Source organism: Camelus bactrianus, chromosome 8 (assembly GCF_048773025.1).
Source record: "Camelus bactrianus isolate YW-2024 breed Bactrian camel chromosome 8, ASM4877302v1, whole genome shotgun sequence".
NCBI classification, from domain to species: Eukaryota; Metazoa; Chordata; class Mammalia; order Artiodactyla; family Camelidae; genus Camelus; species Camelus bactrianus.
Genome location: NC_133546.1, coordinates 89418162 through 89434966, shown reverse-complemented (window position 1 = coordinate 89434966; position 16805 = coordinate 89418162). Strand labels below are relative to the sequence as shown.

Genomic DNA, 16805 nt, shown 5'->3' with positions numbered 1-16805 from the left:
CTGTGGATGGAGAGGACATCCATCCCATTTTCCAGGTCCAGATATTGGAACCATGTTCTTTCTCTCTCTTTCACTTACACATACACACACACACACACACAGGAAATACAGCTTGTTAGAAAATCCTGGCTACTCTGAATTCATTAACCACCTACTCCCTGTTCCCCACCCTCCTAGGAGCCACCTTCAACCCCTTGTTGGACACCAAATAGCCTCCTTCTTCCATCTTTGCTTTTCTACAATCTCATCCACACAGAGTCAGAGGGAGCCTATAAAAGCATACATTGAGGGGGTGGGTGTAGCTCAGTGATACAGTGCATGCTTAGCATGCATGAGATCCTGGGTTCAAACCACAGCACCTTCAGTAAAATAAATAAATTAACCTCCTCCCAAGAAAACCCAAAACAAAAGCATAAATTGGACATCACCCATCCCATCAAAACTCACTAAAAGGGTCACCATTCCATTAGGAGCCAAAGTCGTCCCAAAGTCTTCCAGGACCCGGCCTGCTCTGCCTCTCCGCCCACACTCTCCCCATCACTCTGGGGGCCTCTGGCTCCGGCTCTTCCTTCTTCCTCCGGATCTATTCTGCTTCAAGTTCATTACTCCGTGAGATCTGCCAGGATTGCCTTATTCCCTCCTGCCTGCCTCCCACCCCACCACCATCACCTGAGTTTGCTTATATCACTCTTATTTTTCCCCAAGCTCTTGCTACCCCCATCATGTTGCCTGTTTTCTCTGCTAAAACTCTGAGCCCCCAGTGATGGGGAGTCGTGTCTATTTTGTTGACTAATAAAGCCCAAGAGCCTTGGGAACGGGTATAGTTACTAGATTCCCATAAGTAGTAGGAGCTTATACAGATTTGCTGAATGAATGCAGAGGTCCTGGTCCAATTCGATGGAGCACTTCTGTGTCCTGCTCAAAGATTAACTCTCCTTTCCTCCTGAGAGGGGGTGACCACTTCCTTGGTGATCAAAGGCAAGATCAATTTTCTTTATGCTGTTAACCTTAGGCGGGGAGACTGGGGGATCTTCATTTATATTTTAAAATTTGATTCACTCTGCAGTTTGTCTCCTGTCTATGTATCCTTTTGAGAAACCGTTTATGAGTGATCATTCTTCCATCAGATTGAACAGGATCCAGGGGGAAGTACCAAGCCTGTCCCATCGGCCATCCTGTGTGTCATGTCCTGTGACCCAGTGGATGCTCAGCATGTATGTGAACCAACAGGAGTGAGTGAAGAGATGGGAACATCTCATTATTGTGGTGGCTGCACTCTGTCCGATGCCTTGAGATTTGGGGAAGGGTTTACAACTGCGGAGGCGAGATGTCAGGTCCTCTGTGCTCTTCCTGAGTGCCCTGGCCTTACCCATTCCCCCAGCCCCCTCTGGGCAGCCAAGCCCAGGAGCTGGGCCACCGGCAAATGTGCTGATCAATAATCCACCTCACCCAAAGTCCGGGGGTAAGAGCGGCCAGCACAACTGGTTGTAGACTCTGAAGTCAGGTCCTTGGAGGAATTCCTCACTGAACAATGTTTTGGACCTTTTATTTTTCTCTATAGCCTCCAGCTGAAGAAACAGATTGCCTTAGGTACATGAAAGGTGAGGACACCTACTATCCCCATGGAGCCCAGTTGGGCCTGGGAGTCTGCTGTTTGTACAGCCGGTGGGCTCGTGTTGCTTTGGGCATCCCTGTGCCTGAATTCCTGCAGTACACTCGGTGGTAAGAACGGGGGTGCCTGGCAGGGAGGGAAGCGGGTCGGGAGACTACACAGCTGGGGAGACGTTAACCTGGGGTGAGCGGGAGCCGGCTGATGCATGGAATCTCGGTGCAAGGAACTCTCCAAACTCAGAGAGGTTCCCACTCCCGCAGGGTCCCTTTGATCAGGGTGCTAGGCTTTCAGCACTGCAGGGTCCCTCTGAGGATCACGGTGCCTTCAGGCAGTGGGAATTAAGGGGTCCAGTGGCAATTAAATTGACTGTGCACCCAAAGCCAATCCCTGTCTGTTTCAGCCTGTTTCCTAATCTGCAAAACTGGAATGATGTTAACCATCCCGCAGGTTTGTTGATGGGCTGGGACACACTAGACTGCCAGGAGCTGGAATTCCTCTGTGCCCTGATTGTTATCCTTCCTTCACACTATTTACTCTCACAAGTTCAGTCTCTCTGTCTCTCTCTCATTCACTTGTAACTTTCTCTCCTGCTCTGGTTTCATTTGATTCCCACCCTCCTCCCAATCCCCAGATGAGTGAAATTAATTTCTGTGTGTCAGTTCCAAATTCCTAGGAAAGATTCTCTGTCCTCTCTGGATTGGTTGTCCAACCCATCAGTTGCAGTCAGAGGAGTGAGTCCCTCTGTGACCAGAGGAGGGGCTCTGCCCAGCCCCCCAGCCACCACTGTGGCAGCACATAGCTCTCCGAGGAGGAGGTACTGGCTGTGACTTGGTGTCACTAAGTGTGAATTTATCTCTCCTCTTGCCCCACCTTCATCCTCCTAAACAAAGATGAAAATTATACACTCCCGAGATTTGTGTCATGGAACACTCAGGGTGGGGGCTAAGAGGGCTGGATTCCCTGCTGAGTGTAAGGGGCTACAGTGATTCCCCAACGAGAGCTTGTAAAGGAAACAGCACCAGCCCCACTGGACACTTAGGGTGCTGAGTCTGCGTGACATTGAGCCAGGCTTCTGACCACAGCTCAGGGGTCTGGTCCGACCGGTTAGTCTTTGAAACCAACCAGCTTTGGATTCCTCAATCCCTCCCTGAGGTTTTACCTGAACCACGAGCTTCTGTATCTCTGAAGACAGATGATGAGGACCCTTCACGTAAGGCATTTGCACAGCCCTGTGCGGGAATTTGTGCTGCACGGTCTGCCCGGCGAGCTGACCAAAGTTCGTATTTTACTGATCTTAGAAATAGTCTGGTTTCCTGATGCACTGTTTCACTGAACAAGCAACAGAAGCCACCTCTGGCTGATAAAAACCAAAAAGGGACTTAATGAAAAGATACTGGGAGGGTGCATGGAGTGGCCCAGACCAGAGCCGACCCGGGGGCCGTAGGAGATGTTGGGGAGCCCCAGGCACCAGGCTGCGCAGGGTGCTACCGGGCCCCCTGCTGCCCCAGCAGGGACCCACCCTCCTCCTGACACTCCACCTCACTGCAGGTTCATGTCCCGGCAGGGCCAGGTCACACTGAAGCCACCAGCACACACCTCAATGGGGGAGTTGGCCCCTTCTCAGCTGAGGGCGTGCCTGGTGTGGGGAGAGGCCCAGTTAGAGGAAGACGGTTCCCCTACTGTTCCGAGTTAATGCGCAAGTCAGTGCCCATCACTCAGGAGAGCCGGGCTGGCCTGACCTCATTGTGGTGACTAGGCCGTCTGAGTTCACGTATTACTTTTTAGGTTGGAAGGCCCAAGAGGGAGAAAAAGTGGAGGTTCTAGTACTTATTTTATATTTCCCATGTACCAGGTGCGGTATGCAAGCCACTTCAGACAAGGCCCATAACAACCACATTAATAGGCCACGGAGAAAGTCGTGCATTCAGGCCTCTGCAGCCCCGAAACGCGTGTCCTCATCAGTTCCTTAGTTATCAGTGGAAGTTGTAGGGATTTATGGGACTGTGTGCTCCTGTGGGGCTGGGATGTGTGTGTTTAAATCCACATCTTCAGAAACTCGGCCAGAACCACAGCCACTGATTGTCTGCATGGAGGCAGAGGAGGGGAGGCTTCCAGCCTCTGGTCCAGCTCGTGTGGACCTCAGAAATTGCTCCTTCTGTCCTGAAAACAACACCAGAGCTGAGGGAGCTGAAAACCCACTGCTGTTCTTAGACCCACAAGAAAACTGAGGGGGAAAGCTGCTCCCAACCCAGAGAGGCAGCCGGGCAGGCTTGGAGAGTCACAGCTCCCAGGGCAGAACCCGCTATTGTAAGAAACTAGGGGGCAGGCAGATTTAACAGGTCCCTGAGGCCAGCTGGAAACAGCGTGGTGAAGTCTGAGTGTGACAACTTCAGGGGGCCAGTCAGAGGGGCCCCCTGCTCTTTTTCATGCATTTTACTTCGAGGACAGTACCCTGTTCTCAGAGTGAAAATCATAGGAAAACTCCTCATGCTTCCTGCCAGGAAAGGATAAAATAACTCTAATGAAATACACCCAGAACATTCTCTTCCATTGTGGGGGGTTGTGTTTTTTTTTTTAAATGAGAAATTATTTTACCAGAGCCTAACCAGCCTGGGGGAAGGGAAATCCCTTCTGTCTCACCCAAATTGGGGTGAAGGGAAAGAGACACACTTGTGGAGGTCACAGCTCAGGGCACAGTCTCAATGAGAACTAATCACAGGAGTATAGATGCCCTGCTCTGTTCCACTACCCCAACACCTTACCTCCATGTCAGTAGGGCCTCTGTGTAATAACAGGAATAATATTAAAAGAAGTTAATGTCTCAGGAGTGTCTAGGGAAAACCCAAAGACAGCGGGCGGATGAAAACAAGGACACACAGGCAGCTTTAGCCTCTCACACCAATGGCTGTAGCAAACTACACACAGCCCATCCCAGTAGATAAACAGAAAACCTCACAGAAAAAACTATTTATTTTGGTTCTCTTACCCAGTGCATTCCATGGTGCATCCTCACCTAGAATTGAGTGGAAGCAAGTCCATTTCAGAAGGGACATAACTGAAGAGGAATGGCTTTCCAGACTCTGAATGGCAGAGAAACACCAGCCTGGGTTAGAGAAAGGTGAGGGGTGGGGTAAGGGGTGGGCTGCCTTCCCCAAATAAGGAACCTTCCTGAGGCCAGCACAGTGGGAGGGAGGGCCATGGGGTGGAAGCAGATAGACTTCTTCCTGAGAACTGATGGGATGCCTCAAAGGGACCATTCAGGTGCCCATTCAGGTGTCTTGACGGTGGGAGCCAGTTGGTCTGCCTCAGAGCCCAGGACTGAGGTGGGTGCATAGCAGGCAGGTCTTACTTAGCCGGATCCATTTCACTTCTCCGAAGCCCTGTGTAAAACATGAAGCGTGAACGGCCTGGTGAGCACAGCTCTGCCCTCAAGACCGGTTTCTACTCCTCTCTTCCCAGAGAACAGCATCTCTGAGCCCGTCCTGGGTGACCTCACAGAGATCACTCTAGTGGCCCAGGCTAGTGACCGGGAACATGTACCTTCCTGCAGCCAACCCCAGACGTCCACTGATGCATCATATACTGGCAAATATGTGAGTTCATGTGCATTGGTCTAACAGCAGAGACTCTGCCACAGGCCCAAGAGGTGGTGTGTGAGACATACAGGGGTGCAGGACTGTAAGCAGTGCAAAGGTGTAAGTGGTGGCAGGGGTGCAGGGGCTGTGGAGGGTGAAGGCAGTTCAGGGGTTGTGGGGGTGCAGGCAGTGCAGGGAGTGTCAGGGGTGCAGAGGTACAGGGAGTGTAGGGGTGCAGGGAGGTGCTCAGGCAAGTGCACATCCTCGCAGTCAGCCTGACCACGGGAGGCTAGTGCAATGGTTTGGGGCGGCGGAAGCGGAGGCGGCGGCGGGTGGGAGGCTGCCCGGGCAAGCCGGTCGATTTCTTCTCTTCCCTGCAGCCTGGCCTGGGGGGTGCCTTGGCCGCCGGAGATTCGCCAGATGTTGGACTCCAAGTAAGCTTGCTCCTGGGAGGTGGGGCGGTTAGGTCAGCAGGCGGCGGCAGCGGTAGGGGGGCGGAGCGGGGCTGCCCCTGGCGAACTGGTGGAATAGCTGCCTTCTCCCGGCTGCCGGGCCTGGGAGCAGCCTCTGCTGCCCCAGGTCGCCGGACACACCTGTCCCACTCAGCTTGCTGAGTGGGGAGTGGAGGCGGTGCCGTTAATGTGCGGGGACCACGGGGGTAGGGGGGCTGCCGCGGGGGAGCCGGTCAATTCTCTCCGCACTCCCCCGCGGCGGAGCCTGGGGGCGGCCTCCGCTGCCCTAGAGGGGGGACGCCGGTCTCCAGGTGAGCTTGGCCCTGGGAGGTGGGAGCAGCGGCGCCAGGGGGAGGGGGTCCTTTCCAGGGAGCTGCTCCATTTCTTCTCTCCCCCGCGGCCTGGCCTGTGGGCGACCTCTGCCGCCGGAGATTTCCCTGAGGTCCGACTCCAGGTAAGCTTGCTCCTGGGAGATGGGTGCGGTGCGGTCAGGGAGCTGGTAAGGTGGTGGCTGCGGGGATAGGGTGGCTGCCCCGGGGTAGCTTGTGTATTAGCTCCATGTCTGCACCGCATGGCCTGCAAACGGCCTCTGCTGCCCCAGGTCCCGGGACACCCTGTCCCACTTAGCTAACTGGGGGCGGGAGGCAGGGTAGTCAGGGTGCAGGGGTGGCGGGGTTCGGGGGCCTGCAGCTGGGAAGCTGGCCCATTTGCTCCCATCTTCCCCGCGGCTTGTCCTGGGGGCTGTCTCTGTTGCCCTGGGTTACGGGACACGTGTATCCTAGTCGGCCTGACCCCGGGAGGCTGGCGTGGTACGTTGCGGGTGGTGGCAGCAGCGGTGGGTTTTCCCATGAAGCTGGTCCATTTGCTCCCATTTCCCCTCATGGTTTGCTCTGGGGGCGGTCACTGTTGCCCCAAGTTCACCGGACGTCCATCTCCAGGTCAGCCTGCTCCCTAGAGGCGGCCACCGAGAGGTCAGGGGGCAGGAGCGGTGGCTGATGCGGGGGGATGGGGATGCCTTGGGGAGTTGGTGGATTGGCTTCTGTCTCCCTGATGGCCTGGTGTGGGAGTCGTCTCTCCTGCCCTAGATCACCAGACACACCTGTCCCATTCAGCCTGCTGGGAAGGGTCGCCCTGGGCGGTGCCTTTAAGGTGCGAGGGTGGCAAAGGCGGAGGTAGAGGACCTGCAGCGCGGAGCTTGTCAATTTGCTCCCCTCTTCCCCGCGGCCAATCCTGGGGGTGTCCTCTGCTGCCCAAGAAGCTGGATGCCCGTCTCCAGGTCAGCTTGCTCCTGGGAGGCGGACGCGATGAGGTCGAGGGGCAGGGGCAGCCGGCCGTCGCAGCTTCCTAATGGGGCCACTTCTTCTCCTTTCCCCTGACCTGGCCTGGGGACGGCCTCTCCCGCCCAAGATTCGTCTGACACACCACACCAGGTCAGGTTGCTCCTGGGAGGTGGGCGCGGTGAGATCAGGGGGTGGGGAGGAGAGGGGTGCTGCCTATTGTGAGCTGGAGGATAACCTCCCATCTCTCTGGAGGCCTGACATGGGGGCGGCCTCTGCCGTCCCTCGTTCCCAGGTCACACTTCTCAGGGTCATATTGCCCCGGGGGTGCGTTAAGGTGCGGGGGTGGCGGGATGATTTCGAAGGTATGGAGCCTGCCGCTTGGGAGCTGGTGGTTTAGCTCCCATCTCCCCAGCAGCTTGGCCTGGGGGCAGCCTCTGTTGCCCCAGGTTGCAAAGCACAGTTTCCCTGACAGCTTAGCCACCTGAGGTGGGCAGGATGTGCTGAGGGGGCAGAGGCAGCTGCCAAGGCAGCAACGGCGGGGGCTGTCCCAGGCCAGCTGGTCTATTTGTTCCCATCTCTACCTTTGCTGCCCTAGTTTCGCAGGACGTCCTTCTCCAGTATTTCCTTCTCCTGGGAGGTGGGCGAAGTGCATGCAGCCCAAGGTCTGGGCTCTCCCCTGGGGAGGGGCAGAACTCTATTGTTCTCATTTGTCTTTATTCTTCAGCGAAGGGGTTACTGGACCCAATTCTTAATTCTGAGAATGTGTAGCCTATGTTAAGGAAGAGCTGCTGGACAGTGTGATTTCTAGGTGGGTTTTCACATCAGCTGATGCCCAAGGCAGGCAGGAAAGCTATTACTCAGAGCTCCTTAGTGTGGAGTTGGGGGGTGGCCCTGCTGTCCTCACCATACTTTTTAAAAATGTGTCACTCCCCTTTTTTTCCTAGGTGACATTTTAGGTTATTGGGTCACAGATTCCTGGCACAATCATCCCTGTTCTCAAACATCTTTTAAACTTGGATGAAGTGATAAGTAGGGGAAGAAGATGATTTGCTGAAAGGTAAGAATACTTAAATTTGCATTAAAGCTACATTCTGTCAATCTTTCTCAAATGATTTTTCTCGGATTCAAAATCCACGACCTAATGAATGTTGTACTCCTGTGTAAATCATTGATATTCAGATCACATTTGTTAAATGGTCAATGAGATTTGTTAAGTAGATTATTCCTGAAAGGAAAAGCTCAGGCTTTTGAGAATTCCTTGTCTGATGTCACCCAGGCAGTCACAGTAGAAGACAGAACTGATATAAAAATCCCTCAGCTGCCTGAACTGCAAAGCTTCTGGGATTACTGATCCCTGAAATGCAGGTGACTCTTGATGATATTCTGGGGCTTGGTTTACATGATCAGATTCTTCCAGTCCTTTAAATGGGTTCCGTGGCCCCAGCCCCGGGAGAGCTGGTCATAAGGTCCATATCGTGAGGGGTGGGATGGGAAGGCAAGGTCTAAGAGCTGGAATCACTGAGATTCCACACTCGCTAAACACAGACTCCAGAGCCTAATTGTTGTCAGGTTCTGTTCTGGATTTGAGAGTGTGTTCAGACATGATTCTTGCCCTTCAGGGGTCACTGCCTGGGTGGAAGTAACCTTTACACAAATCTGGGAAGGATGGCAATTAAGTAGATGGGCTGTTATAGTCCTCAGTATGCCCAGGCTCACTCTTCCAGGCACTCTTGGGACTAACGAGAGTCATGTTATTCACTCATTCACTGATTTATTACCCTTGAATTGATCACTTGTCCCATAGTAAGTGAAACAAGGGATCAGGAACATGAATTTTGTCCCCTCTCCCATCACTGATTGTATCTGTCAGTCGGGCGCCCTGTGTATGCATTGTGAAATGGTGGTATTTTTTGCCCAATGGGGCAGCACTGACAGTTCTGAGAATCAGGGGAGTCTCGTGGGTAGGACAGAACCGTGACACACAAGGCAACACGCCACCATGTGAGACAGCATTGTCGATGCTCAGGTGACCCGATGTAGACCGCGGTGCTAAACCTGAGCGTGTTCAGTGATCTTGGCTGCTCTAAAAATACAGACTACAGGTCCCAAACTCTGGAGACGCTGAGGGTCTGCACCTCAGAATTCTGCAGTTTAAGAAGCACTTTAACTAATTCTGATGAAGATGATCTGAGTGTCCCAATGAGAAACACTGGGGTGCGATTCAGCAATACTGAGGATTCTCAGGGAACGATGTCTTTTCAGGTTGGTCCAAGGTCCCTCACTTGAGACTTTTGCCTTGGGTTTAATTGTATGTGTTCAGAAGTGATGTCTCTCATTTCCAGTGCTTGTCAGCATGCTCTGTGCAGGAACTTGCACTCAGTAGATGGCAAAAACTATGATTCTTCAGGTCACCGAGCTAGAGTGTGAGTGATCTTTTATTTTGGTTTTCTTTATAACAATGAAGAGTCTCCCGAGAAGAGATTCAGTCTGAACAGCTTTGTGTCAGACTTTGGAAGACCGCTGGTGCCCAAGGTGTTCTCTGGCAGGGCAATGACGAATCTAGGTCCCTCTTTCACTGCTACATCAATCATGTGGGCCACTTGGATAAGGCCAAATTTGCTATCCCAACCATAGCCCTTGACAGAGATATTCAGCTCCAGGAAGCCATCAGATGCAGCAGGTGGCCAGAGGAGGAGGCGAACGGGCTCATAAAATGTGACATCCCCAACTTCATCAATACGGACCAGAACTCTTCCTTTGGGGAAGATGATCTCCTGATTTTGGAACCACCAATTGTTCTAGAAGATAAGCCAGTTGCTCAGACCTCACACATAGACTTGAATTGAGAAACGTGCTTTGTCAAGTGTCTTTCTGAAGATGTGAAGTTTGTCTTTGTATGGCAGGAATTCCCCTTTCACAAAATTGTATGTGTTTGTGTCTGAGAGAGAGAAATGGAGACAGACAGAAAGACGGAGACAGAAGAGCACCCCCTCAGAAGAGAGCTAGTTAAGGTGAGTTTTGTGCCTTTAAAATCATTTGGGGTTTTGGGGGGAACAAAGTATTTACATTGTCTCATTCTCCTAGTTGGAAACCTTGGCCCCATACTCAGTGTTAGCGGCCTTGAATGGGGATTGGCAAGGTGCATTTCATCTGGCGCTGCCACATCCATGCTCTGCCTTTAGCACGTTGCTTTGCCTCTCAGGGCTGCCACCCTTTTAACTGTAAGGAGAGGAGTCTGGAGTAGGTGATCTATCCCAGCTCTGCTGTTTTGCAAATTTCTGATTTCGTATTCGGATGAGGCTGGGATACACCCAGAGCAGTATAAACCAGGCCCTACCTCCTGTCTCTTGCTGGGGCATCCCTTAGGCCTGTGCCTTCTACCCAACCCTTTACTGAGCCCAGCTTTTGTCAGGAGCCCAAGAGCCTACCGAGATGGCAGGGGACGTCTCTCGTGGTCACGGTGGCCATCATTTCTATTGGTTGTGCTGAAACAGCTCTTCTGAGATCCTCCGGCCACCCTTGCTCCAACCTGAGGACAGCCCTACCGTTTCTTTCCTAGGAGGAGGATCAATCCATGGTGCATTTTATGACAATCCTGTCTCCAGGAATGCACGGAAGGTTATCAGCTGAGTGAGGTGAGGTGCCTCTGTTTCTCTGCGTCCCTGTATCTCTGTCTGCTCACAGTGCCCTGCCTCCGGCTACTGAGCAAGAAAAGTGCTATTCACCATGATGGGTGTTTTGCAGATGTGTAGGTGATGGTCGTGTAGCTCATGTGTGGGCTTTGAGCTGGGATGGTGAAGAGCTTATAAATACCTCATCAACATTTATTCGAGGTGGCCTGGTGCCACACAGACTTGATTAATGAAGGCATCAAGCCTACACACTGGTTTGGAAACAACTTGGTTTTGATCAGTCACACTGCATGCATGACTCGCTGCTAATCTCTGGGTGGTTTTTTCATTTTAGATTTATTCACCCAGTGTCTTGCTTAAGCTGAAAAATACTTTTATTTCACCAGAATATTCTCTGATTCTTTGTTTTCACTCATCCAGTTTTTTAATTCCTTTAAAAATGTTGTGTTTATAATGCCTCCTTATTTCTATCATCTCTAGGTTCCCAGTGGCCTGAGCCATGCAGCAGACTTTATGTAGGAACTGTACCACCAAAAGAAATCCCCTCGCCATAATATCTTTTGAGGAAAATATTATTCTTTAAGACTCTAACACTAAATCGTAGAAGAAAGCATGGAACATTTCTTGTAGTTAATACATGTTCATGCAAAAAGAAATTTGATATTTTCATTGAAAAATGTTGACTTTAATAACTTTTACTAATGTGAATATTATTATTCATTATTTAATTAACCAAATAATACCACAGTTATTTATTATTAAGATTGAAAACTATTTACACAGTCTCTCAATTAGAAGACTGAAGTGTATTTAAAAGATGGAAAAATACCCATGATGACACCATCTTTTTTATTAACTAAATATCAAGAACTGTGCAGGGTTAAGATTTGACCCCCTGCAAGCTGCCAGGTTAGCATGAGGTAGTCTGTGGATGCTGCCAGAACACAGGACACTCCCCCAGGATCAGAGACAAAGGACTTCCTGCCGGCACAGCAGGCAGCCTGGGGTTCATGTTCATGTTGCTTCCTGAGCTCTTTTCCTATTGCTGTTGTAACTAAGGACCACAGACTCAGTGGCTTAAAGTAACACACATCCATTGTCTCACTGTTCTAGGGTGCAGAAATGCAAAGTCAATGTCAGTGGGCTAAAACCAACGTGTGGCCAAGGCTACGTTCCACACTGACGCTCTTGGGAGGGATTCATCTTACTACCTTTCCAATCTTGCAGAGGTGCTCACAATCCTTGGCCCAGAGCCCTGTGTCACTGTGACTTCTGCTGCCACATCACATCTCTGTCTCTGACCAATCTGCCTCTCTCCTCTAAGGACCTCCGTGATGACGTTTGCTTCCCACAGTGATCTGCCATCCCAAGGTCCTTGACAGTCACACCTGCAGAGTCCGTTTTGCCATGCACAGTGACATTCCTAGGTTCTAGGGATCAGACCGTGGACATATTGGGGGCCATTATTCTACCGAGTTCTTCCCTTTGGCCCCACTGATTCTTGTCCATCCCACATGAAAAATGCATCCACCTCATCCCAACACCCTCCAGAGTCTCATTTACTACACCATCAACTCAAAGTCCAACATGTAGTCTAACTATTATCAGCTCAAAAGCCTAAGTATTTTCATCCTCAACACCTAAGTCAGGCATGATTGAGACCCTGGGTGTGATCTTCTCTGTTCAAATTCCTGCAATGGCTTCTCATTTCACTCAGTGAAGAAGCGAGTGTCCTTATGGTGACCTTACAGCTTTCCTCCCCCTCCCGAAGCTGAGCTCATCTCCGGTTTTCTCCCTGGCTCACTCCGCTCCAGCCACACTTGCCTCCCTGCTGTCCCTTGGGAATATCAGACATGCACCCACAGGCCTGTTGCCCTGGCCGGTCTCTGTCCAACTCATATGCTGAAGTCCTGAACCCCAGGACTACAGAACATGACCCCACTTGGAAATAGGGTTGTTGCAGATGTCATTGGTTAAGAAGAGGTCATTAAGTTGGGCCCTAATCCAGTATGACTTGTGTCCGGATAAATAGGGGCAATGTGGACAGAGAGACACGTGTACATGGGAGATGACGTGATGAGATGTGGAGAGAAGACGGTCGTCTCCAAGCCAAGGAGAGAGGCCTGGACCAGCCTCTCCCTCCCAGCCCTCAGGAGGAGCCTGCCCTGCTGACACCCTGCCTGCAGACTCCCCGCCCCCAGGGCTGTGAGACAGTGAGCCTCTGTGGTTCATGTCACCCAGTGTGCGGTGCTGTGTTAGAGGGAGCTCAGCAACTAGCACCGCGTTCTCAAGGTCCTCAGTGAGCCCAGCTCTGGCCATCTCATTTTAACCTGGAAACTGCCTTCCCCTTGTCTCTGCCCCAGAAACCCCCTCTCCCTGATCATATTATTTCTATCACCTTCTAGAATACCATATATTTCACATGACTGTCAAGACTGTAGTTTATGTTCTGCTCCTCCTCAGTCCTACAGGGACAAGGATCCTTATTTGTTCACTGACGGACCTCAGGTGGCTTGACCTGTACCCATGGCACAGCAGTCAATACAAATTGGCCGGATGGAAGGAGGGATCGTTCCTTACATTCACAGGTGAGTGAACGAAGATTCCGGGGGACTGAGAGTTTCGCTCAGGCACAGAGCTGGTAAGTGTCAGGCCAAGGTGGGTTTCAGGTACCTATGAACCTGAGGGAGGCTTGAGTGATTCTCTTTCCATTGATTAGTATTTCTCAGGTGTCTCTTTTTCTGGCTCTAACTTTTGACTTCTTTCTGTTATTCTTCTAAGCTTTCAACCAGTTTTAAGTTTTAATTCTGCTTTGTCTCAGGTAAACAAATAAAATCTGTAAATCTTTCAACTCATTATATATTTCATCCAAATACATTGTGATTAGTGATGATGTTTTATTTCTGGCATCTTGTTTTGTGATTTTTATTTGCTTTGCTCTGCTTTTCTCCTGCCTGTTATATACCTTGCAGTCATGGTTAAGAGCATGACGTCTAGAGACAGCCTATCCGGGCTTGGTTCCCTCCCTTGCTAACCATGTAACCAGTATATGTAATCCCTTTGAGACTCACTTTCTTCATGTACAAAAAGTGGTACTATCCGCCTCAAAGACTGTGAGCATTAAGTTATAAAATAGATGAAGAACTTAGAATAGTGACCGGCCTATTTTGCGTTCTTCATTTTGACTTCTTTATTTTTATTCTCTTTTTAAACAATTACTTTAGAGATTACTGTTGAATTTTAATGAACACCCTAGATATTGAAGATTAAAATGTTACTTAACCCATTCATTGAATTTTATATACCAAATGATATCTGTGTTTTATTTCCATAAGTTCTGTTTGGTTCTTTAAAAAATTGATCTGTTTTCTTTTTCATGATGTCCTGATTGTTCATTATGTTATATAAGATTCATTTTATCTTTTAATGATTCAGTCATACTTCTTTTATGCTCTCTCTTAGATTGTTTCATAATTTTAAGCTCTGGAATATTAATCATCTTGTGTTTTACGGTTAGATCTTTCTTCCCAGTGGCACTGATTTCCTTCTGTTTTTAGTTGTGTGTCTCTGTGTGTGTAGAGTTGTGGGAGCTTCTCTATAGTGAGTACATATTTTTTCCTATGATTGTCCCTTACATCTTGGTTTTTAAAGTTTCCCTAGAGAACAATTTTGTGTTGCTTATCCTAAGGCTCCAGGTGATATGATCAACCTTGAATTATTATATTTTTGGTTTGGGAATTCCGGAATCTTCAGTGGAGTATCAATTTGGATTCCACATTCATATAAAGCAGGGGCGTGGAGATTAGATTTTTTAAGGGAGACTTTGTTTTTCCCTAGAGAACCGGTTGTTACACCCCTTTCCTGTGTGCACATGTGGAGAACTTTGAGTCTCCCTTTCAGTGAAGAGGCAAGTCTTCCAATACGTCTTATGCAGAGGTTTCTATAAAGGAAGACTCTTCTACATCTGGTATGGACCCTGTTTCCTAAATGGACATTGTATCCCTATTTATGTGCAGATGAAAACCCCTTCCCTCCAGGGTGCGGTGGCATCAGCTCACAAGATTACCATTTTGGCGTTAAGTGTCCTCTTTGTATTGTCACCTGGGAACTTCTCTTTCCATAGTTAGCTCTGTGTTACTTTTGTTGTATTTTATCCGGCATTACTGAAAGTTTTACTTAAAAGGGATCCTAATTAGCTCTGTTTACCTGTTTCCAGAGCTGAAAGCTTCAGTTCTAGAGTATCTGTTTGATTTTTCTTAAAAATACATTCCAGTATATTTCTCTGGTGAAAGTCTTGACCCTGTTATATATTCTCCCATCATTTCCTTATTTTCTTGAATGTGTTAAAAGTATTTTATAGCCTTTATTTTTAACTCTGATGCCTACATCACCTGGGGTTTGCATCCTTTGTCTAATATTTCTTATTCTCATTTTATCCATCATATAGTCTTGACATGTTGCATGTCTAGAAATTCTTTATTACATGGAAGATATTGCAAATGAAAAATCCATATCTTATCTTCCGTAAGAGGTTTTCTACCTTCCCGTTAGGCAGACAGGGTGAGGGACTGATCATCTCACTCCAATCAGGCCCTGAGTTGTGTCAGGACAGAAGTGACTTTTTTCTTAAGACAGCTTTGAGGTATACTTGGCAAAATAATTTTCACACATTTAAAGTGTACAACTTAATACATTTTGACATGTGTATCCCCAAGAAACCATGACCACATTCAAGAGAGTGAACATACCCATCACCCACAAAACTCTTCTCCTGCATTTTGTTGTCCCTCCCTCCCTCCCCATCTATTCCCCTGGAAACCATTGATCTGCTTTCTATCACAACATACTGGTTTGCATTTTCAAGATCGTTGTATGAATGGATTCATGCAGTATCAACTCTATGTTGTCTGACTTCTTTCATTCAGTGTAATTATTTTCAGAGTCATCTGTGTTCCTGTATTAATAGCTTATTTTTCTTATAGCAGAGTATTGCTTAGTGCTGAGTTTTTCCTGAATAGTTTATTGTGAGCAGTGTTTGGATAGAACATCCTTTGTTTCTTCATTTACTTCTTGATGGATGCATGGGTTGTTTACAACTTGAGCTATTATAAATAATATTGAAGTGAATATTTAGTTACAAGTCTTTGTATGGACATATGCTTTTATTTTCTAAAGCATCAGATGAGGAATATCTGGCTTATATGGCAGATTGGTGTTTACCATTTTTAAAGAAACTGTTAAACAGTTTTCCAAAATGGTTGTGCTATTGTAAATTCCTCGTGGTGTGTATCAGTTCTGGTTGCTCTATTTCCTTGCCAGCACTTTGTAAGGTCGGTCTTTCTAATCGTATACATTCTAGTAGGTATGTGTACTACTATCTCACTGTGGTTTTTAAAAGCATTTCTCTAATGACTAATGGCATCTTTAATCAGCATCTTTTCATATGCTTATTATCCATCTGGATATCTTTACTGAAGTGTGTTTTCTGGCCTCATTCATTCATTCAGGTGTTTGCATTATTATTGAGTTATGAAAACTTTTTATTCTGGATCAGACACAAAGAAAGACCTTTACCAGATATATGATTTGCAAATAGCTTCTGTCTATGGCTTGTCTTTCCATTTGCTTTGCAGTGTTTAGAAGAGCTTTGAAGAGTCTTCATTTTTGTAAAGTTCACTCTATCAGTTACTTTTTTTAAAATAGATTATACTTTTGGTGTCATAGCAAAGAAATATTTGCCAAACCCAAGATCATAAAGCTTAAGCCTATGCTTTTTCTCCTAGCTGTTTTATAGTTTTAGATTTCCTATTAAGATCTATGATCCACTTAGAGTTAATTTTTGTATATTTTGTGAAGTGTGGATCAAAGTTCATTTTTTTTTTTTTTGCATATCACTATCTAACAATTCCAGCACTACTTGTAGAAAAGATCCTTTTCTCCACTGCAACCTTTTGAGAATCAATTGTCTATATAAGTGTTCGTTTAGTTCTGAACTTTCTATTCTGCTCCATTATTCTACTTCCCTGTTTTACACCAACACCATACTTTCTGATTACTGTAGCTTTATAAAAAAAGTCTGAAAATCAGATAGTGTAAGTCTTCCAAATTTGTTTTTCTTGTTCAAAGTTGTTTTGGATATTTGGGATCCTTTACATTTTCATGTGAATTTTAGAATCAGTTTTTAAATTCCTTACATCCTCTTCTGCCAAAATTCCACCCATGTCTTTGGCCATCTCCAAAGCCACATTTTCTGA

General features: G+C 48.0%; 1 long non-coding RNA gene across 1 annotated transcript; it reads left to right on the top strand.

Moving 5' to 3' along the window:
* The first annotated feature begins 994 nt into the window (after positions 1–994).
* Positions 995–2258, top strand: LOC141578505 (uncharacterized). The gene is made up of 3 exons (XR_012508887.1): positions 995–1214; positions 1562–1722; positions 2013–2258. It is a non-coding gene; the product is annotated as an uncharacterized LOC141578505 (long non-coding RNA).
* The last annotated feature ends 14547 nt before the right edge of the window (positions 2259–16805 follow it).